General features: G+C 41.2%; 1 protein-coding gene and 3 pseudogenes across 1 annotated transcript in view; 3 read left to right on the top strand and 1 right to left on the bottom strand.

Annotated features, from left to right (window-relative positions):
- Window positions 1-12,619, bottom strand: part of LOC116695539 (tumor necrosis factor alpha-induced protein 2) — a 32,289-nt gene extending 19,670 nt beyond the window's left edge. Inside the window, exon 1 of the mRNA XM_032525858.1 lies at window positions 12,589-12,619. The gene's annotated coding sequence lies outside the window, so the exon portion shown is untranslated. The remainder of the gene's footprint in view (window positions 1-12,588) is intronic.
- LOC116696305 (uncharacterized) lies at window positions 2-176 on the top strand (annotated as a pseudogene).
- A 4,184-nt stretch (window positions 12,620-16,803) lies between the features above and the next one.
- Window positions 16,804-16,928, top strand: LOC116696307 (uncharacterized; annotated as a pseudogene).
- A 976-nt stretch (window positions 16,929-17,904) lies between these two features.
- LOC116696289 (uncharacterized) lies at window positions 17,905-18,230 on the top strand (annotated as a pseudogene).
- Window positions 18,231-23,434: the final 5,204 nt, after the last annotated feature.

Genomic DNA, 23,434 nt, shown 5'->3' with positions numbered 1-23,434 from the left:
AGGGTTACGTACGTAACCCGAGACGTTTTCTACAGAGTTTGCTCACACTTCCCACAATGAAGAGTTGAGATGTTTCCTTCAGAGCAGGGTGGGAAGACTTTGTTTCTCCTCCACTGTTGAAGACTGTTGAGAGTTTCTCAGAGTGACTCTGATGGAGGAAACATGGTCTGAGTGGATTATTGTGTAGCTGTAAAAGCTATATTTTAACTCACGTAATTCATAACTAATTACTTTTCTAGCAACACAAATAAAAACTCTACATGCTCTACAGTTCTTCATGTTTCTGGAAATTGTTGCAGCATGATTCTCCCAAAATAGAAATTAGGGAGGTTAAAGTCCACAACTCAACCAAGGTTGATGATTGAAGTGTAGTTAATCAGAACTAACATTAATGTTTAATGAGAAATAAGTGCAAATAATAGTTTCTGGGATTTAGATCAAGTGTTGTTCTGAACTCAGACTGGTTTTTGGTGTTTTCTTTTGCTTTTGATCTGCTCTGTAATACAAACAGCCTTCAATGATTAATACTGAAATAAAGTGTGTGGTGGATGGATGTTGTTGGACAGACACACACACCCCAAAAGTGTCAGTCTGTGTATTAAAAGGCACTTCAGTGATGTGTTGACATTCATTTGGGGGGGCAGTGGCTCAGTCTGTAAGGAGTTGGGTTGGGAACTGGAGGGTTGCTGGTTAAAGTCCCAGCATGGACCAGAGTGTGGATTGGTAGCCGGAGAGTTGGCATCCATCTAGGTGCAGCCAAGGCAGCCCCCCCACTCTGACATCTCTCCATTTGTGCATGAATAGGTCCTTAGCATGTGTGTGTATTTCAGGCCTGTGTGTGGTGACTTCTGACAAAAAGTTCCCCCCTGAGGATCAATAAACAGTTTATATTAATAAATTAAAAATAGAATGTGATGGCAGCTTCCAGACTTGTGTTTCTATTTTAAATGTTTCCCATTTCTAACTGTGTGTCTCTTTCACAGACATACATGAAGCAGATTGGATTTAGGTTCTTAGTGTTGGAGTTGATCCATTTGGACTGCAGGGAATTTTGACACCAATGTCCCGCTCACATGTCACCAGTGTCCACGGATTGATTTGATTTTCACTTCCTGTCTTGTTTACAGCAGCTTCACATTTTTGTTAAAAGCCTCAATGCTCTGAGAAATGTTAACACTAGAGATGTTATTACCAGACAGAACTGCACTTACTACTCTGTCTGAATGTGACACTTTACAGGAAACAAGCCAGTACTTTTGTAATTAATTTTGGCAGTGCACCATTTGGGCTCTCAGAATATGAAAAAATGGAAAAGCAATAACAGGAAACTGGATGAACTCAGACAACATAGCCAGAAGCTAAATGGTATTTTTATTCTGATTTAAGACTTTCTACACAGTTAGTTCTTTGTTTTGCAGTTGTCGCTGCAGCCACACCACTACACTGTTTTGACACTTTTTGCAGCTGTGAGTGCATGTTGCACTCACAGGATACACCAGAGAAGCCTTCCCAGAAGCCGTGCAGCCGGAGGATGCCAACTCCGGCCATACAGCTGACAAATTAATGTGACGCTTCATTGGAAAGGAGGTCTCATCTCCCTAAAATACTTTTCTAGTTCTCTACTGTTGGAAGACATGGTCCAAGTGGACTGTGTATATTGTTTAAAGAACAATACTTTAACTAAGCTCCTTATATTATGGCTGATTAATTGATATCTGCTCAGGTTGAAGTTGGGCATAACTGGGAATTAACTTGTAGTTCTTTATCTCCGAGAACTTATAAAAATAATAAAAAGTTGTCCTGCTTTAACAAGTGCAACAAATCTAACAAAAAGGGGAAGGAAAGAGGCTGCACATGCTCTGGAGAGGAGCATGCTATTGTTCCCACAGTCCTATGTTTCTAAATTACTAAGATTTGTTTCAAAATTAAGCCCAATGTTCCCTCAGTTTCAACATTTTTAAGATTTTCTTTTCCAAAATTAGGTCCTATGTTTGCTTTTTCATAAATGTGTGTCAGATTGTATCCCACTTTCTCCCAATTTGGGGTTAGGGGTTAACCCTAAAGTTTTAAGAAAAATCTTTGAAATGTGGGAACATAGGGCTGTGGGACCATTGGGTTGTGTGGACATAGGGCTGTGGGCCCATTGGGCTGTGGGACCATTGGGTTGTGTGGACATAGGGCTGTGGGACCATTGGGTTGTGTGGACAAAGGGCTGTGGGAGGATTGGGCTGTGTAATCATTGGGCTGTGGGACCATTGGTTTGTTGGAACATAGGGTCGGGCTGTGGGACCATTGGGCTGTGGGACCATTGGGCTGTGGGACCATGGGCTTGTGGGAACATAGGGCTGTGGGAACATAAGGCTGTGGGAACATTGGGCCTGTGGGACCATTGGTTTGTTGGAACATAGGGTCGGGCTGTGGGACCATTGGTGTGGCCATTGGGCTGTGGGAACTAGGGCTATGGGAACAGTGGGCTGTGGGACATTGGGCTGTGGACCATTGGTTTGTTGGACATAGGGTCGGCGTGGGACCATTGGTTTGTTGGAACATAGGTTTTGGGCGTGGACCATTGGGCTGTGGAACCATTGGGCTGTGGGACCATTGGGCTGTGGGACCATTGGTTGGTGGGAACATAGGGCTGTCTGACCATTGGGCTGATCCCTTCTAGGGGAACTCTTAGCAGTGAACCAACTTGGTTAAGTAGGCCCATTTTTACTGTACATACTGACATTACAGAAGTCTCTCGTTAGCATCTTGTCGCAAAGTGACGCATGAGCAACTCGCAGCTTCACTCATTGCATATGAGCGACTCGCTCGTATGTATTCTGTCATGTTGCGCCTCCCTCTTTAATATGCATTAGCCAAAGAGGGACATACATTAGCCAAAGAGCAACATACACTAGCTAAAGAGGGACATACGTAAGCCAAAGACGGACATACCGCCGCGTTTCCCTCTTTTACACTCAGTGGCAGCATGGCGAATGCCAGGGAGGGGGAGGAGATTACTGAGCGACTGCCGGCAGATTTGAAAGCCGGTTGCAGCTGGAGCATCATGTCTATTCTCTAGGACATGTAACAGAGTCGCCAAGGAAGTTTAAAAGATAATTGAAACGCAGAGCAACAAGACCAAGGTTAATATTGGAGTGGCTTTTCCAAGATGAAACGAGCAAGGATTTTAAAATGGACGCCAAAGTTGCCTGCTTTCTTCTCTAAAAGTAATCCTATTTGTGAAAATTCGGCTAACTATAGCATGGCTGTACATAACGCTAGAACAACGTCTAGGATACTTTTCCTCTCGTCAACGATGAGGATTGTCTACCTTGTAACATAAACGTAATCATATGCATCGTGATTTCCCTGGCAGACATCTAACGTCATGTGCAGTTGTAACACAGACCAGCTACAGCTAGAATAAATGCGTGTAACCATGGAGATGCTAAAGGCTAATTTCGGTTTTATTGACATTGTTCATACTGCTCAGAGACATTAATTTATGTTTGGGAACCTGCAAGCTGATGTTAGCAATGAAATGTAGGAGTTAAAACGCGCTCTGAATGGGAGGGGCTACAAAGTAATATTCAGTTGGTTGTCATATACAACTTCCCCGCTAGATGGGTGAAATTCGTACACAATGCAGCTTTAAAGTGAATGCACAGATGACCAACATTTCAAGATTTTACATTCGACCATCGACATAAAAAATGACAAGTTGTGAATGTTGCGTTTTGAGGGTTGAAAAACTTCTTTGCTGTCATGAGGCTAAATGTGTTTCATGTGGTTTTATTAAAAAAAAAACATTAAATAGTTTCAAGGTTATATCTTCTCTCTAATCCATTCGGCCTTCTTTTACACTGATGGAATAATCTGACAGAAGCATTACGTATTTAAATTCATAAGAACCTTGGTACCTAAGCATACACAACACAGGTCCCAAACAGTTTAAAATCCCTGATCCTGAGATACTCAACTCTTCACCTGTCTCTCATAACAATCATATTGACATAAACTATTCACAAACACAAGACAACAGATTCATAATTAAATGAATAGATACAATGTGCAAAGAAAAATCACATTAAGCTTAGACAATAGAAGCACATATTTCACTACAGAAACCCCTCATATTAAAGCCATGTGAAGACAATTTGGAGTGCTTGTGCATGTTAAATGTCCCGTACACAGTCTGGTACCATCCACTATTGCAGGTGCAGCACACAACACATGCAAAGAGTTTCCCACAGTTTTTATCAGTTGATCTGATACTTTAAACTCAAACCAAGGTCCAACACAGCCATCAACAAAGACAACAACGTTACGTTACGTTACGTATACGTTACGTTACGTTACGTAAGTAACGTATAATTGGTGAAATTGTTGAAACGTGGGTTTTATTTGTTCATTCACTCCCGAAGCTTACACAACCTTTGTGAATGAATGTTACCAGGATTAGTCAGTGCAAGGTTTTCCTCCCGGAAAAACCATCCTGCAGTTGCTCACAATGACTATAATGTCTTAATGAGTAACACACTATACGTGCGTCACAATTAATGTGCTTTGTAAGTTGTAAAATGTGGAATTTCTACATTTGTCAGTGAGAGGAGACATCTTTTTGGCTTTTAGAAGAACACAAGTTCCCTCATTTTTAGTGTAAAAACAGTAGCCATGTGTTATTAGATTCGTTTTTACTTTATTTACACTTCATTTAACCCTGGGGGCGCTGAGGCCATTTTTACAGTTTAAATTCCGTCTGGATTTATTTTATTAAAAAGCTTGTAAAACATCAACCCTGTTGTCTACAGTCAAGATATAAACATAATTTTTTTAGGACAAACTGGGTTATTGGAATATTTGGGTTGCAGTGAGGTCACTTGCATGTTAAAAATGGTTTGTAGGGCCTTAAAGAGAATAAATAAATAAATAAATGAATCTTCCAGATATGTATGATATCAGACTATAAGTAAAACCTAAGCCATTTCCATTCTGAACACTTCTCATATTTCTTGGGAGTCACACTGTGAAGAAATAATCATTATAACTTAACAGTTGACAAATACATGCATTTTTTCCAAAAAAGTCAAGACGTTTTGCTCTCATGACATTTATATGCCAATAATAACATAATAATGTCATATTTATGATTTGCACCACAGCAATGTTATACAAGCAAATATGTGTCTAAATAGTGCATTATTTTGCCTTCCATAGAGTCTATAGGCATTTTTGTCCCCTCTGCCTTCCGTACAGAGGGGTGCCTTTATCTCCCATATATGGGCATGTACTTCCTGAAACAATAGACGGGACAGACAGAGAGAGAGACGGAAGAGCGAGCGGCAGAAAATGAGCCAAAACGCGATGAATTATGGATATAAAGTGGATCAATCTTGTAGTACTTGTAATAATATTGATATAAATCCGTCTATTAAAGATAACAGAAGGTGTGTGGTGGAGATGGTAGAAAAACACATCCCGTTTCCAAACCAGTTCGGTCGCGAGCACGTCGAATTTATTAGGATACACTCTTCTTGCTGCCGTGGTGATACATTATTGTTATATAGTGATTACAGTGCTTTTAAACATCTGTCTGATTGTAAAACTGCACCTGGATGAGTCGCATGCCCCGTGGCGGACGAAGCAGGCGCGTCCCTTCTTTCGCGCCGGCTCCCTTATTCCACTTCTGCTCCTCGTCCGTCCCAGTCTGCGGCTTGAATGTACATCGTCAATCCTCCCTGACCGCCCAACATATTCCGCTGGCACTTTTAACACACACACACACACACACACCAGGCTGTTCTACCAACAGTTTATGTTTTTTGGATCAACAACTTAATTAATACTACTCCCCTTCCCCATACATGTGCACAATTATATGTTATATTCAGTACTGAATTTGCGCATAACTCTAACTGTGCAACAAACAGACTATAGTGTTGAAACACTTATACTGATAATTGTGCTAAAATTGCCCACTAAACGGAACAAATGCACCGCACTCCCACCCCCCCCCCCCAATTCTCGTGGAGAGCATGAACAATCTCAGTAATCTCATCCCTTTCGATTTCTTGTTTCTACTTTATACATATGACATGGTCTGTTATTCATTTCAATATCAATGTTGTTTATAAGTATCAATTCCTACAAGATATCTGCACACTTTACAGATAGGTGGGTCTAGGCCCACTCTATACTGTACAAGACCCCACAATTCTAGTATTCCCTCCAAGCAAGAGATTAATCCGGAGACCCCCCACAAAAAAAAACCCATTAGATTCAGCACTGGGGACCATGAATAGGTCCCAACTTCCAAACTAGACCAAAACACTAAATAGAGTCTAAGTAAAAGGTTGAGTAAAGCTGCCGAACCCAGCCACCGAAATGAGAACAGCCAAACATAATTAAGATCTACACTGTAAACTTTGATGGGTAAATTTAACGCTAAAATCTCTCCAGTGTCCGACTGTTTTTAAATGTTATCAGGTCATACTGTAGTGGCATGCATTTCTGGGAGAATGTTGGCGATTACGGTTTTTACTGTTATCGCCGTGCGAGTAGTTTTCAAAATACAGTACATGCTTAACTGTAAATAAAAGTAGTTTACTGGCAAGGAAAGGTTTTACAGTGTAACTGAATACTCAAATTAGTCAGAGGCCCGCTTGAGTTACGCGTGCTGTTTGGTCAGGTATGCTCCTCCAGGTTTTTCAACAAGTGTTAGCAGCAGTGTTTCCCAGCGCTTCAACATCTGTTCACTGGCCGCTCCGCTTTTTGAGGGAGTCTGACCCAGAAAGCGATATATCACAACTTTCCTTAGATAACCATGATAATTTTGCACACTTTTAGTGTCAGAAAGTCTGATACACATCTTTACTTGTTTTATGCACATCTCTGATTTTCATCGATGCCTTCTCTTCGACTGCAGTTTCAAAATTCCAACAAGAACTTTAAGCAACTTTTTGTTAATAAAGGATGTGTTACAAACTGGTTTGTGAACATCAGGGTTTGAATGGGTAAAATTACACGAGCAAACTGTAAACCCAACTCAATTTGTAGTTTTTTTTGCCTTCTGGGTTATTTTGTAATGCGTGGCTTGCAGATCAGAGGAATGTTCCACTCCTGCAAAGGTTTTCTACACTGGTTACGCACTTTAAGACAAGCTGCTTTGTTTTCGCATCAACAGTCGAGGTGGATCGGGTGCTTCTCAGTCATTTCACTAATTGGTCACACAGATTCACAAGACAGATTTCGATAAGGGGGGGTTGGGGGGGGGGGATTGTGAGATGATTAAATAAACTATTACAACTACACAGTGAGAAATTCATATATTTAAAAATGGGGCATTTCGCACAACATCATAATTGTCTCCGCAGGCGTTCAGCACAAGACAACATGTCTAATTTAACCCTGACTGTTTGGCTTGTAACCTCTTAAAACTAATCCCTGTCGCTTGGAACCCCCTTGGATTACCAAAGAGTAGAGGAAAAGTCATAAAAAAGAAGTTCTAGCAGCAATGACTATGACACATTGATTTACCGTGTTGCTATATTTGTCCTGCAGTACACAGAGTTCAATTGTCATCCGCTGTAAATCATGAATGGGCTAATGTATATTTCATGGGAATCCATAAAAACAAGTCTAACAGGGAAATACTCAAGGCCACGTACAAGTGTTGCAAACTAAACTAAGGCTGTTCCTCAAACCACCTACAATGCCCACTCAACACTTAGTTTGTAGTATATAAGTGGTTGATAAACAAACCAAACCCCCTACAAATTGTCAAAAAGTTCAGTTTGGAACAACAGGAACCGCTATTCTACTAACACACTAACGCACCATCTTGACCAAGCGCGACCCCTCGTCCGGCACTGATTGGACGTCAGCTCGCGTGGGTCGTCTGCTTGAAGACTTTCATACAATACAACTGTATTTTACCAAAAATAGTTCACACAAAACGTTTTTTCTGAAAAAACATTTTTAAGCGAGAAATGGACAAACGTTTTTAGAGATCGCCATAACGTCTATTTTTGAGAGGCTCGAGCCGAGCCGGCCGCTCCTCATTTGCAGCATAAGGAAGAGGGCTGGGAAAATCGTTCACTGTGTTTCATTCGTCACGTTCCATGGGCCCGCTCGTCATTTCTGGTATTATGTTAATATTTGTGTTCATTTTAGGACAATAATACGCACAACGTGGCATTGACGTGTACTGTTGGAGTATGCAAGATACAACCCTAAGACTCTTTAAGTAACGTACTTGGTTACATTCCACACGGAATGTACTTGTAATCTGTAAATAGTTGTTGAGACAGAGGATTGACTTTGTTGATCCTTAAAAAATATAATTCTAATAGAATCCTTTTTTTGGGGAATCATTTGGAAAACATGTTCAGAACTGATCATCGGTTCAACATGTACCACAAGTAAGTACGTTGGTTTCCATAACAGACCCACTACAACTTTCAGGCAGATTCGCTTGTGGTGTTGCAACCATGGAAAAAACTGTTGACAACTTTACATCACCATTGGAAGTAAAAATACATGTTTTCCTTTTTATGATCTCATCTGTAAAAATACTCACTTCTCAAAAGAATTTGAATCGAGACCGAAATGAACCAGATCTAAAGGAGAACGAAATTTTGCATCAGAGTTTTTCATCAAACCTACTACCGAGGAACAAAAACACCCAAAATATTATAGAATGGGCCCAGAAATACATGTAGGCCTTCTTCAAAACATAAACTGAGGAGGTTGCAATAAAATCAGCTGATGGATAGCTGTGTTATTTTAGAGGCAAAATGTCGGTGTAAGCCAAAGCATGCGGAACTAGGTGAGGTGCATTGTCTAAAAAGTGCGCTGTGGTCGACCACAGATAAGACTACACAGTGATATGTAACTGACATCAGTCAAGGGTGGTGAAACGATGCACGCTGCGGAGTAGTCTGTGCGGCTGAAGTGCAATGGATGGCAGTCAAGCGCAAGTGCCAACCCTGGCTGCTGTTCTGGTCTCTCGCATTCTGGAAGTTGAAGCTAAGCAGTATGGTATGCTCGGGACGTATCAGACAGAAAGATTGGGTGGATCACCCTTGACGACACTACACAGCTTGGGGACCCCACAGCATAGGGCCCCTGCAGTTGCCGTACACAGCCCCCCTCGCGCAGATGTCCGACTGAATGCCAGACATGGGCCCCTGGCGTGCGTGGACAAGGGGCGTCCTGGGTTTTCTACTCGCTCCTTCACCCTGCGAAGTGGTGGATTGTGGAGTTCCTCCATTCCCGCCTCCAGGCGATGTCCGAGACCGATCTGAGTCGCATACCGTTGTCCTGTCCCCCACTGGTTCACATTATGGCCTTCACCGCTGACAAGCAGACTCGGCCTCCAAATTGACCTCACCCAGCGGAGTCAGATAATTCTGTAGGATACACGTTCTGTTTAGCCTGTGGTGCTGCAGCACGCGTGTTATACCTCCTTCCTGTGCGTGTGCTGTGCGTGAAAGCGTCTCTTATTCCCCTCAGTTTATTTTTATTTAGGGTGGGTACACTCCCCAAACAATCACCGTGTCCTGCTCTCGTCTTGACCTAGAACAGCTCAGCCCTGGCCTCAAATAATAAGAGTTTGTGCCCCATCAAGTCTCTGTCTCAAAAGTGAGGGTTCGCTATGAATGATAATAGTTACAGATGTTGTTTTCTTAGGCATAAAATAATTGATAAAAGAAATACAGAGTATATTAATGGCTGCAGGCTATGAATTATTTGCTCTTAAGACTATCGCTAGATACATCTGCCTATATTCGTTTCATCACCAAACTTGCAGATTGACACACACATCCCCCTGATGTCGATCCCGGTGCACTTCAAATGTTAATTACGCTATTTGTTCGCCTGCTCAGAAATGTGTTGTCAATCAGCTCAAATAATTATTCCTTGTCAAAATCACCCAGTTTCGCATGTAGTCCGCGAGGGGGAGACAACGCGAGGAATCGCAAGTGGGGTAAAAGGGGGGTTTTGGGCTGAGTAGGCCCCTTTCATCGTCTATAATCCAGATCTCGTCGGCTGAAAGGGTACGAGTTGTCTTCTTCTTTGATTTCTTCTTGTTTTTATTGTTTCTATGGGAATTGATACGATGTCTCAGTATGGGTACGAGATAACATCCTGCAGCTACTTGTAACCATAGACCGTATATTAACAGTCTAACTTGCGCTGCGTCCTAGACCACACACTGGTTATTAACAGTCTATGTTGTGTGAAACGATAGACTGTATTAAAGTCTATGTTTGTAACCAAGACTGTATACAACAGTCTATACTTGTACCCATAGACTGTATACATAAACAGTCTAAACTTGTAACCAAGACTGTATATCACTGTCCATACTTGTCTAACCAGATAACTGTATATTAACTGGCTATGCTTGTTCACCATACGACTGTAGATAACGTCTATCTTGTAACCAGACTGTTACAGTACATTGTACCATAGACGTATATTAACAGTCTAGGTTTTAACATAGACTGTATATTACAGTCATGCTGGTAACCATAGCTTCTATTAACATTCTATCTTGTACCATAGACCATATATAGACAGTCTATGTTTGTAACCATAGACTGTATATTACACAGCTATTTGTAACCATAGACCTTAATGACGTCTATGCTGATAACTAGAGTATTAAAGTCTATGCTTGTACCATAGACTGTAGATTAACAGTCTATACTTGTAACCATAGCCTGTATATAACATCTATACTTGTAACCTAGACCGTATATTGACAGTCCTATGTTCTGTAACCCATAGACTGTAGATTAACAGTCTATCTTGTAACCATAGACTGTATAATTACATTCTATGCTTGTAACCTAGACTGTATATTAACAGTCTATGCTTGTACCCATAGATCGTATATTAACAGTCTATAACTTGTAACCGATGACGTATATTAACCAGTCTTGCTTGTACCATAGACCGTATATTAACAGTCTATACTTGTAACCATAGCCTGTATATTACAGTCTATGCTTGTAACATAGACCTGTATATTACAGTCTTATCTTGTAACCCATAGACCAGTATATTAACAGTCTATCTTGTAACCATAGACTGTATATTAACAGTCTATACTTGTAACCATAGACTCGTATATTAACAGTCTCTAACTGTGGTAACATAAACTGTACTAATTACACCACTATAACTGTTAAATAACATCGCCACCGTGTATTCCTTTAAATATTCCCTCAATAATCGTATCTTCAACACCAAATAACTTAACACCGATTTTAGTTGACAGCCACGCTTACTAACGTTCAATAAACAGTACGAATACTTATTAATTATTCATAGGACAAAGCCATCTCAAATTCAGAAAAACGCAACAGTAAGTGGCGTTTTTTGAGTAACGTTAACGTAAATTACATTCTCCCAGCGGGATTCCCTTATATTGCGGCGCAAAATCGTATCTTCAACACCATTAGACTATAACCGACTTTTAGTTGACAGCCTAGCTTACTAACGTGAACGTTTATCTCGGTTCCTAAACACGTTGCTGTGCGTCCCATTAAACACCAGCTAGCTTAAAACAAAGTATCATTATGGTGAGGTTAGCCTTTGAATGAGACTTAACTGACCGATTTGGGGCGTCTCATGACCGGGTGAGCTCTGTCCTCAGTCATGGAAGGTTTTTGGACACCGGCCTGAGCTCTGGGACTCTCCCGAAGTAAACCATCTTCCATCCGGAGAATATTGTGAGCCTGAGTCCGTCTGTGACTGTCTCGGCCGGCATGGTTGAGGCTGAGACGGGTCCGACTGCCTGGACGCCCTGGGATGTCTATGGAGACAAAAAACCATAACTTTAAAAAGGAGTTCATGTGTCACTTGGCTTTTTTTTTAATGTCATTGATGCAAGTGTCAACGTCGGTCTGTGCCTTTTCAATATAACGGTTTGTTTTATATTTATAATATTAAAATTAGCTAGCTAAACACTAACGCTTCTACTAACACTTGCTTCCTGTGTCATTTCCAAAAATAAAGTATAAGAACGGGTTTTTTTGAGAATGGTATCAAGAATAATCAATCATCATCACATCACAATCATCAATCAATCAATCAATCATCAATCAATCAACAACAATTAAATCACAAAATTACACAGTGTAACAGCCCAGTGTCCAGATAAAACCTGCCATCAGTATTCTCATTGCATCTAGTGTATTTATAATAGTTAACATCCCTAATAATCCGTGTATCATGATAATACAAAGTGAAAGTAGAGCCTACATACAAATAAAAACCAGAATGTGCAAATAACATGAAAAAAACTGTGCATTATACAACATAACAGATTCTAACATTCATATAACTTTCCCTCACTCTTCATTATGCATACATTAAAACTGATCCCTCGAGATGTTACACAACTTTTTAAATCGAACTGAACAAATAAGAAGTGGAAAGTGGCTCAGCCTGTCCAACAGGACGTTTAACAATCATTGTAAAGTGATTAAAGTTGCTCACTTTCTTAGAGTGATGCACTATGATCCGTCTAGACATGCAGATTAATTCTGAAATCTCTAAAATTGTTCAGCCCCTCACTCAGTTACTCACCCTGATCTCACAGTGTCTTTGTTTGTGAACTGTACAGCTGCACCTGAGCTGGGGGGGCTGGCTTTTAAAACACCAGGCTCCTCCTGCTGAGGATGATGCATATGAAAAATAACTCCCCTGATGTGGTGGAAAGTCCACCGACCAACCCACATACACACACACACACACACACACTCAGACAGTACAATGTACAGACACTCATGGTCCCATTCAGACTTGGGGATCCCCTTTAGTTCTCCTCCAGCACCCAACCAACACAAACTTGTCCAGCACCAATTTAGGACTACATACCCAAAAAGTAATGAGTTCGAGAATGATGTCAACATCCATCCATCCACTTCACCGCTATCCGGTGTCGGGTCGCGGGGCAGCAGCTCCAGTAGGGGACCCCAAACTTCCCTTTCCGAGCTACATCACCAGCTCCGACTGGGGATCCCGAGGCGTTCCCAGCCAGGTTGGAGATAATCTCTCCCCCTAGTCCTGGGTCTTCCCCCAGGCCTCCTCCCAGCTGGACGTGCCTGGAACACCTCCCTAGGGAGGCGCCCAGGAGGCATCCTTACCAGATGCCCGAACCACCTCAACTGGCTCCTTTCGACGCGAAGGAGCAGCGGCTCTACTCCGAGCTCCTCTCGGATGACTGAGCTTCTCACCCTATCTCTAAGGGAGACGCCAGCCACCCTCCTGAGGAAACCATTTCGGCCACTTGTACCCTGGATCTCGTTCTTTTCGGTCATGACTGGTCAACAATAATTGGCCAAATGTTTTCACCGCACGTGAACCAATTGGGTCCACTGTGTCGGGCTGCGGCTAACAACTTTCCGTAAGAATGAATGTACTAAGTACTTTCACTCCATGACACCCCAGTCGAAATGTCAAGACACTGAACCCCATGCTGTCCCAATCGGGGTCGTATGAATGTGTGTGAAATGGGTGAATGATATGCAAAGTCTGGCAAGGAGAAGCGCTTGTAATGCAAATCATTGCATTGAGGCTTAAAGGAAAATGTATGATTAAATCAAAATTAATTGCTAATAAATAATGTATCGATATTGAGTTGGGTACATATAGTTTCTCCCTTTCTATTTAAACCTGTGTTTATATCTCTACAGTATGTGTGTGTAGCATGAAGGGGCAAAAAATACATTTTACAAATAAACCCTGTTGTAAAACGATACATAATTAATAATTGAACCTTGCCCAGTACCTTGTAATGTCTTACATTATTTTTCATTTACATACATTTTGTATTTAGGGTCTTCAGAAAGCAATTACTGTAGACCCTTGATTTATTTCCATTTGGGTTTTACCCTTTTTGCCACCAAAGGTAATAAAACCCAAAAAGATTTTAGACATTTTCGCTCGGTGTTAAAAACTCAAATGTCTCATCACACACACACACTCTAAGTATTAGTCGAGTTCATGGAATCCCTGTAAGGCAACATGAGCACTTGTATAGTTTCTCTTCTTTTTTTTTTTTTTTACGCCCCAGATCCTCTAGATTTGATTGGATGAGGAGTGCTGTTTGTCCGGTCGTGGTCCCAGTAGATGCTTGGGACTTTTTCTGAGTTTAGCAGTGTTTATCTCTGCTCTGTGTTTGGTCTGAGGACTCCTGAATGTCCATGTAGCATCTGAATTCCATGCTGCTGCAGATTCTTCCATATCATTTTTCACTCTTAAAAGTTACATGGTAAATGTTCCACATCTAAACCGCAGTAGGTCACATCAGCGTTGTTGGTATAATACTAACATTTGAAATGCTAACCTGGATGATGCTGGTGTTGTAAGCCTTCTCTTACCTTCTTTTCTGCATGATCTGCAGGGGAAACAGCAGCGAAGCGTCAAACACATCCTTCATGTGGCAGCCTGAACAGGTGTGTGGAGTATCATCGACTCTGCAGCAGATAGACATGACACTGAACCGAGATAAGGTTTTAGCTCATTTGATGTCAGGAGTTGGTTAAGTCATGCTTGAGAAGTGCGCTTTTTCCATTGCTGCACACATTTCCTCTACAGCACACATTTTTGATGTGAGGGTGAACACAGGAGGTTCAAAATGGCTTGTGTACAGTTCCCAATGTCCCTCACCTTTGTGTATTATAGAGGCAAATGTTGATTTATGACTACAGGAACATCATTATCAGGCAGAATACTCTTAGTTCTTGTTATCGTTTATAACAAACCATGAAAACATTAATATCTTTGTTAATTCTAGTTATAACTGCCTCTGTTCAACTTCCATCACACTAAATCCCAGTCAAAATACACAGAGCAAAACAACTATAAAAAAAACTGAAAATACGTTTACTTTTCACATATCTCACAATGTTGTGCTTATCATAATTGACCTCAAACACGGAACATGAATATTAGGTACAGTTTTCACTTCTTTAGGCTGAAATTAGTTTAATCTGCTCCAGCCAGAGAGAACTATTTTTAGGTGGAACAACAATAGCACACACCTCGCTGATTTATCAGTAAATTAGGTTAGTTCACTGTAAAGCTATAGTTTCACATTCAAACAGGTGCAGTAGGATTGTGTCTATGATTGTTTGATAAATGTGTGTCAAAATACGTACTTAAAGTGGTAGTTTGCATGTCCTAGCTGAGAAGAAGTAGAGGGAAACTGGCTCTGTGCGAAAAATTTGAAAATACAGCAGTCAATATCTCTAGGCTCACTTATTACATGTTGCAACTAGTGGGTTCGTTGAACCCCTTTTCTCTGAGATCTCAGGTTGATGCATTTGAAAACTCAGGAAAAGCAAAATGGACCAAAGTGTCCATCTAGGGATGTACACTGCAGTTCTTAGGCTACAACTACTGTGGTGTGTGGCAAAAGTCTATGCTACATACTTGTCCTATGCAAATAAACATAAAATAATATAACAATATTCAAGACAGTTTTTGTCTTTGGAGGATTTATGAAGTGGAACTGTTTCTCCATCCACCCGGACCTTTGTTGCTCATCAATATGTTGAATTGAACCTTAAAAAGGAGAAATAATATGACGTAGATAAAAAACGATCATAACACTTTTGTCTCATGTGAAACATTGGCAGCCCCTTTTTATAATTACATTTCAGACTATTTTTTGTAAGCAAGTCACTTTGGCCAATCTGTGTGTGTGTGGTGTGTGTGTGTGTGTTCTTTCTTTGCAGGTGTCATAAAACAGTCAGTGATTATTTTCACTCTGATATCTGATTTATGTAAATCCCCAAAAACTTAATTGTTTGATTCTGAGACGGAGAGTTAGATGTTGTATCTTAGGCTGTACCAAAGCTATGCTCACATTAGCATGCCACCATGCTTACAATGAGAATGCCAGCATGTTGATGTTAATGTTTCCCATATTGGTTTTGCACAGCAGCATGCAATATTTGCTTTTTTTAGGCAGGTTTCAATGTTTTCTGTCAAAGATAACAATTCACTGAAACCTTTTTTTTGACATGATGTCTTTCCCCAATGACACAAGGAGCGTTTTGGTCAATTTGACATGCAACTCACAGATGGCACAGACGTTTGCAAAGATAAGCAGAATGAAAGTGAAAGCATCCAAACTGATGCTGCTCGACTTGTCTCAGCACCAAAAGTAAACTGTACCTAGCGACAGCACAACGACACACAAACCACAACGAGTGGAAAACATACGGTCTTTAGAAAAACAGGGCATTATAGGAAATGTTTGAAGCATGAGACTGAAACGAGGCTGTAACCTTCCTCAAAACACATGAAACAAACAGAAATGTCACATTTACATCAGGTTTTCCCATTAGTGTAGAGAATTATTACCACAACACGCAAGGTGCAAATCCATAATATCACTAACAGTGGATGGCAATGCACATTCATTGTCTTTTTTTCTGCAGATTTTCAACTTCGTAGTAAGATACAGTGAATATTATAACCCTTAATTGCCTCCTCGACTCTCTACTGCCTCCTTTCTCGCTTCTCATTCCCTCTCACCGAGGAGCGTGGGAGAGATGCAGGAAGTCACAGGAGGAGAAAGGAAACGAGAAATGTGTTTTTGAGGGATGAAAAGTCCTTTCCTAGGATGATGAGTTAGGGTCATCGGGGCAGATAAGAGCTTTGAGATGGCCTTCACTGAGGAGGCCATAACAACTTCAAGTTCAGGCGATGACCAGAGTAGAGGAGCTATCATGTAGGGTTATAAGATCAGCCATGTTCTCCAGACATAAGACTGAACATCCAGAACAAACCAAGACCATACTTTCAGGGATCATTCCTTAAGTTGTTGACTTGAGAATTGTTTTATCTCGCTGCCCATGATGAAGAGTTAGATGTTTCCTTCAGAGCAGCGAGCTGGTGGGAAGACTTTGAATTGGGAAATTCAATTATTTTTATGTATCAGTATCTCATAACAAGAGTTCTCCAAGACCCTTACAGATAGAGTCGGTCTAGACCACACTCGTGATTTACAAGGACCCAACATCCAGTAATTCTCCAGAGCAAGCATTTAGTGAGACAGTTTGAGGAAAAGCTCCTTTAGGAAGAAACCTGGACAGACCCAAGCTCTTGGTAGGCGGGGTCTGCAAAAACGGTTGGGGGTGTGATGCACAATGTCAACAACAGTCACAATACGATAATGGAACAGTGACTAGAAACAGTGTTGTAGTAGTTCATGGCATAGCATTGAAATTGAAATTGAGTTACAAAACTGTTTCTCAGTCCCGTCATTGTGTAGTCTGACATTGCAATGACCTTTCAAAAACAAGGAAGTTATCAATCAGAATGAAATAGTGCTTAACCTCTGGTTACCAGCTGGGACTTCTCCCGTTATTCTTTATATTTAGTGCGTCAATGTGTTAGTGTTCCAGTTGTTGGGTGCTGATGAAAGTTTGAGTCTGATAGTTACAATGCAGTTGTTTGGTAATAACATCTAGTGTTCACATTTCTCTCATCTCGCATCACCAGACCTATCTAGTAAGTAATCTACTACATCACAAGAAGATTCTGGGATAGGAGGAAAAAAACGCTCTAGGTTGTTTCATTTCTTTAAACCATCACAGGTCTCTTGGACGGCGCTGAACTCCGGACGCAGCGAGCGTGGCTCTGCAAATCTTGTTTTGGTAAACATTTACACCAGGATACATGGTGGAATGTATTTTGTTCTTAACAGGTGTCTCCATGTGTACTGCTCTCAGCAATTCCCACCAATCAGTCCCAAAACGTCCCAGTTAGAGAGTACATGCCGTTAACACGTTCTTTGCAATATGTTACTGAGTGTGGAGGAGTGTCTTGGTGAGTGTGAGGAGTTCATGTGTCTCCAGACATAAGACTGAGAAACATCCAGAGCAAACCAAGACTATACTTTCAATGATCATTTCTTCAGTTGTTGACTTGAGAAATGTGTTCTCCTTCGAGGGGAACTCGAACTGCGTTGGTGACAATACTATGAGGCGTTCCCCTTAGTGTCGTCACCGACGCAGTGTCTCGTTCCCCTATCTCGGGGAACAAGGTTACGTACACCCGAGACGTTTTCTACAGAGTTTGCTCACACTTCCCACAATGAAGAGTTAGATGTTTCCTTCAGAGCAGGGTGGGAAGACTTTGTTTCTCCTCCACTGTTGAAGACTGTTGAGAGTTTCTCAGAGTGACTCTGATGGAGGAAACATGGTCTGAGTGGATATTGTGTAGCTGTAAAAGCTATATTTTAACTCACGTAATCATAACTAATTACTTTCTAGCAACACAAATAAAAACTCTACATGCTCTACAGTTCTTCATGTTTCTGGAAATTGTTGCAGCTGATTCTCCCAAAATAGAAATTAGGGAGGTTAAGTCCACAACTCAACCAGGTTTGATGAAGTGTAGTTAATCAGAACTAACATTATGTTTATGAGAAATAAGTGCAAATAATAGTTTCTGGGATTTAGATCAAGTTTTGTTCTGAACTCAGACTGGTTTTTGGTGTTTTCTTTTGCTTTTGATCTGCTCTGTAATACAAACACGCCTTCAATGATTAATACTGAAATAAAGTGTGGTGTGATGGTTGTTGTTGACAGACACACACACCCCAAAAGTGTCAGTCTGTGTATTAAAGGCACTTCAGTGATGTTGTCATTCATTTGGGGGGGCAGTGGTCTCAGTCTGTAAGGAGTTGGTTGGGAACTGGAGGGTTGCTGTTAAAGTCCCAGCATGGACCAGAGTGTGGATTGGTAGCCGAGAGTTGGCATCCCTAGGTGCCCAAGGCAGCCCCCCCACTCTGACATCTCTCCTTTGTTGCATGAATAGGTCCTTAGCATGTGTGTGTATTTCAGGCCTGTGTGTGGTGACTTCTGACAAAAAGTTCCCCCTGAGGATCAATAAACAGTTTATATTAATAATTAAAAATAGAATGTGATGGCAGCTTCCAGACTTGTGTTTCTATTTTAAATGTTTCCCATTCTAACTGTGTGTCTCTTTCACAGACTACATGAAGCAGATTGGATTTAGGTTTCTTAGTGTTGAGTTGATCATTTGGACTGCAGGGAATTTTGACACCCATGTCCCTCACTGTCACCAGTGTCCAGGATGATTTGATTTTCACTTCCTGTCTGTTTACAGCACTTCACATTTTTGTTAAAAGCCTCAATGCTCTGAGAAATGTTAACACTAGCATGTTATTACCAGACAGAACGCACTTACTACTCGTCTGAATGTGACACTTACAGGAAACAAGCCAGTACTTTTGTAATTAATTTTGGCAGTGCACATTTGGGCTCTCAGAATATGAAAAATGGAAAAGCAATAACAGGAAACGGATGACTCAGACAACATAGCCAGAAGCTAAATGGATTTTATTCTGATTTAGACTTTCTACACAGTTAGTTCTTTGTTTTGCAGTTGTCGCGGCAGCCACACCACTACACTGTTTTGACACTTTTTGCAGCTGTGAGTGCATTTGCACTCACAGGATCACCAAAGAAGCCTCCCAGAAGCCGTGCAGCCGAGGATGCCAACTCCGGCCATACAGCTGACAAATTAATGTGACGCTTCATTGGAAAGGGGTCTCATCTCCCTAAAATACTTTTCTAGTTCTCTACTGTTGGAAGACATGGTCCAAGTGGACTGTATATTGTTTAAAGAACAATACTTTAACTAAGCTCCTTATATTATGGCTGATTAATTGATATCTGCTCAGGTTGAAGTTGGGCATAACTGGGAATTACTTGTAGTTCTTTATCTCCGAGAACTTATAAAAATATAAAAGTTTTCCGCTTAAACAAGTGCAACAATCTAACAAAAAGGGAGGAAAGAGGCTGCACATGCTCTGGAAGGAGCTGCTATTGTTCCCAGTCCTATGTTTCTAAATTACTAAGATTTGTTTCAAAATTAAGCCCAATGTTCCCTCAGTTTCAACATTTTTAGATTTTCTTCCAAAATAGGTCTATGTTTGCTTTTTCATAAATGTGTGTCAGATTGTATCCCACTTTCTCCCATTTGGGGTTAGGGGTTAACCCTAAAGTTTTAAGAAAAATCTTTGAAATGTGGGAACATAGGGCTGGTGGGACCATTGGGTTGTGTGGACATAGGCTGTGGCCATTGGCTGTGGGACCATTGGGTTTGTGGACTAGGGCTGTGGGACCATTGGGTTGTGTGGACAAAGGGCTGTGGGAGGATGGGCTGTGATCATTGGGCTGTGGGACCATTGGTTTGTTGGAACTAGGGTCGGGCTGTGGGACCATTGGGCTGTGGGACCATGGGCTGTGGGCCCATGGGTGACATAGGGCTGTGGGAACATAAGGCTGTGGGAACAGTGGGCTGTGGGACCATTGGTTTGTTGGAACTAGGGTCGGGCTGTGGGACCATGTGGCTGTGGGACCATTGGGCTGTGGGAACTAGGGCTATGGGAACAGTGGGCTGTGGGACCATTGGGCTGTGGACCATTGGTTTGTTGGAACATAGGGTCGGCTGTGGGACCATTGTTTGTTGGAACATAGGTTGGGCTGTGGGACCATTGGGCTGTGGAACATAGGGCTGTGGGAACAGTGGGCTGTGGGACCATTGGGCTTTGTGAACCATTGGGCTGTGGACCATTGGGCTGTGGGACCTTGGTTGTGGGAACATAGGGCTGTCTGACCATTGGGCTGATCCCTTCTAGGGGAACTCTTAGCAGTGAACCACTTGGTTAAGTAGGCCCATTTTTACTGTACATACTGACATTACAGAGTCTCTCGTTAGCATCTTGTCGCAAGTGACGCATGAGCAACTCGCAGCTTCACTCATTGCATATGAGCGACTCGCTCGTATGTATTCTGTCATGTTGCGCCTCCTCTTTATAGCATTAGCCAAAGAGGGACATACATTAGCCAAAGAGCAACATCCACTAGCTAAAGAGGGACATACGTAAGCCAAAGACGGACATACCGCCGCGTTTCCCTCTTTTACACTCAGTGGCAGCATGGCGAAGCCAGGGGGGAGAGATTACGAGCGACTGCCGGCGATTTGAAAGCCGGTTGCAGCTGGAGCATCATGTCTATTCTCTAGGACATGTAACAGAGTCGCCAAGGAAGTTTAAAAGATAATTGAAACGCAGAGCAACAAGACCAAGGTTAATATTGGAGTGGCTTTTCCAAGATGAACGAGCAAGGATTTTAAAAGGACGCCAAAGTTGCCTGCTTTCTTCTCTAAAAGTAATCCTATTTGTGAAAATTCGGCTAACTATAGCATGGCTGTACATAACGCTAGAACAACGTCTAGGATCTTTCCTCTCGTCAACGATGAGGATTGTCACCTTGTAACATAAACTAATCATATGCATCGTGATTTCCCTGGCAGACATCTAACGTCATGTGCAGTTGTAACACACCAGCTACAGCTAGAAAAATGCGTGTAACCATGGAGCTAAAGGCTAATTTCGGTTTTATTGACATTGTTCATACTGCTCAGAGACATTAATTTATGTTTGGGAACCGCAAGCTGATGTTAGCAATGAATGAGGAGTTAAAACGCGCTCTGAATGGGAGGGGCTACAAAGTAATATTCAGTTGGTTGTCATATACAACTTCCCCGCTAGATGGGTGAAATTCGTACACATGCAGCTTTAAAGTGAATGCACAGATGACCAACATTTCAAGATTTTACATTCGACCATCGACATAAAAAATGACAAGTTGTGAATGTTGCGTTTTGAGGGTTGAAAAACTTCTTTGCTGTCATGAGGCTAAATGTGTTTCATGTGGTTTTATTAAAAAAAAACATTAAATAGTTTCAAGGTTATTCTTCTCTCTAATCCATTCGGCCTTCTTTTACACTGATGGAATAATCTGACAGAAGCATTACGTATTTAAATTCATAAGAACCTTGGTACCTAAGCATACACAACACAGGTCCCAACAGTTTAAAATCCCTGATCCTGAGATACTCAACTCTCACCTGTCTCTCATAACAATCATATTGACATAAACTATTCACAACACAAGACAACAGATTCATAATTAAATGAATAGATACAATGTGCAAAGAAAATCACATTAGCTTAGACAATAGAAGCACATATTTCACTACAGAACCCCTCATATTAAAGCCATGTGAAGACAATTTGGAGTGCTTGTGCATGTTAAATGTCCCGTACCAGTCTGGTACCATCCCTATTCAGGTGCCAACAACCATGCAAAGAGTTTCCCACAGTTTTTATCAGTTGATCTGATACTTAAACTCAAACCAAGGTCCAACACAGCCATCAACAAAGACAACAACGTTACGTTACGTTACGTATACGTTACGTTACGTTACGTAGTAACGTATAATTGGTGAAATGTTGAAACGTGGGTTTTATTGTTCATTCACTCCCGAAGCTTACACAACCTTTGTGAATGAATGTTACCAGGATTAGTCAGTGCAAGGTTTTCCTCCCGGAAAAACCATCCTGCAGTTGCTCACAATGCTATAATGTCTTAATGAGTAACACACTATACGTGCGTCACAATTAATGTGCTTTGTAAGTTGTAAAATGTGGAATTTCTACATTTGTCAGTGAGAGGAGACATCTTTTTGGCTTTTAGAAGAACACAAGTTCCCTCATTTTTAGTGTAAAAACAGTAGCCATGTGTTATTAGATTCGTTTTTACTTTATTTCACTTCATTTACCCTGGGGGCGCTGAGGCCATTTTTACAGTTTAAATTCCGTCTGGATTTATTTTATTAAAAAGCTTGTAAAACATCAACCCTGTTGTCTACAGTCAAGATATAAACATAATTTTTTAGGACAAACTGGGTTATTGGAATATTTGGGTTGCAGTGAGGTCACTTGCATGTTAAAATGGTTGTAGGGCCTTAAAGATGAATAAATAAATAAATAAATGAATCTTCCAGTATGTATGATATCACAGACATATAAGTAAAACCTAAGCCATTTTCCATCTGAACACTTCTCATATGTCTTGGGAGTCACACTGTGAAGAATAATCATTATAACTTATACAGTTGACAAAACATGCATTTTTTCCAAAAAAGTCAAGACGTTTTGCTCTCATGACATTTACTTATGCCAATAATAACATATAATGTCATATTATTGATTTGCACCACAGCAATGTTATACAAGCAAATATGTGTCTAAATAGTGCATTATTTTGCCTTCCATAGAGTCTAAGGCATTTTGTCCCCTCTGGCTTCCGTACAAGAGGGGTGCCTTTATCTCCCATATATGGGCATGTACTTCCTGAAACAATACGGGACAGACAGAGAGAGAGACGGAAGAGCGAGCGGCAGAAAATGAGCCAAAACGCGATGAATTATGGATATAAGTGGATCAATCTTGGATATAACAGTATGGATTTAAAGCCCAAAGGCTGAAGTTCCAGGCTGGATAGAAAACCCCCTGTAAGGCTAGAAATACTGTAAAAGC

Source organism: Etheostoma spectabile, chromosome 9 (genome assembly GCF_008692095.1).
Source record: "Etheostoma spectabile isolate EspeVRDwgs_2016 chromosome 9, UIUC_Espe_1.0, whole genome shotgun sequence".
Classification (NCBI taxonomy): Eukaryota; Metazoa; Chordata; class Actinopteri; order Perciformes; family Percidae; genus Etheostoma; species Etheostoma spectabile.
Note: the sequence above shows the minus strand (reverse complement) of the source record. Positions and strands in the feature narration are given on the sequence as shown.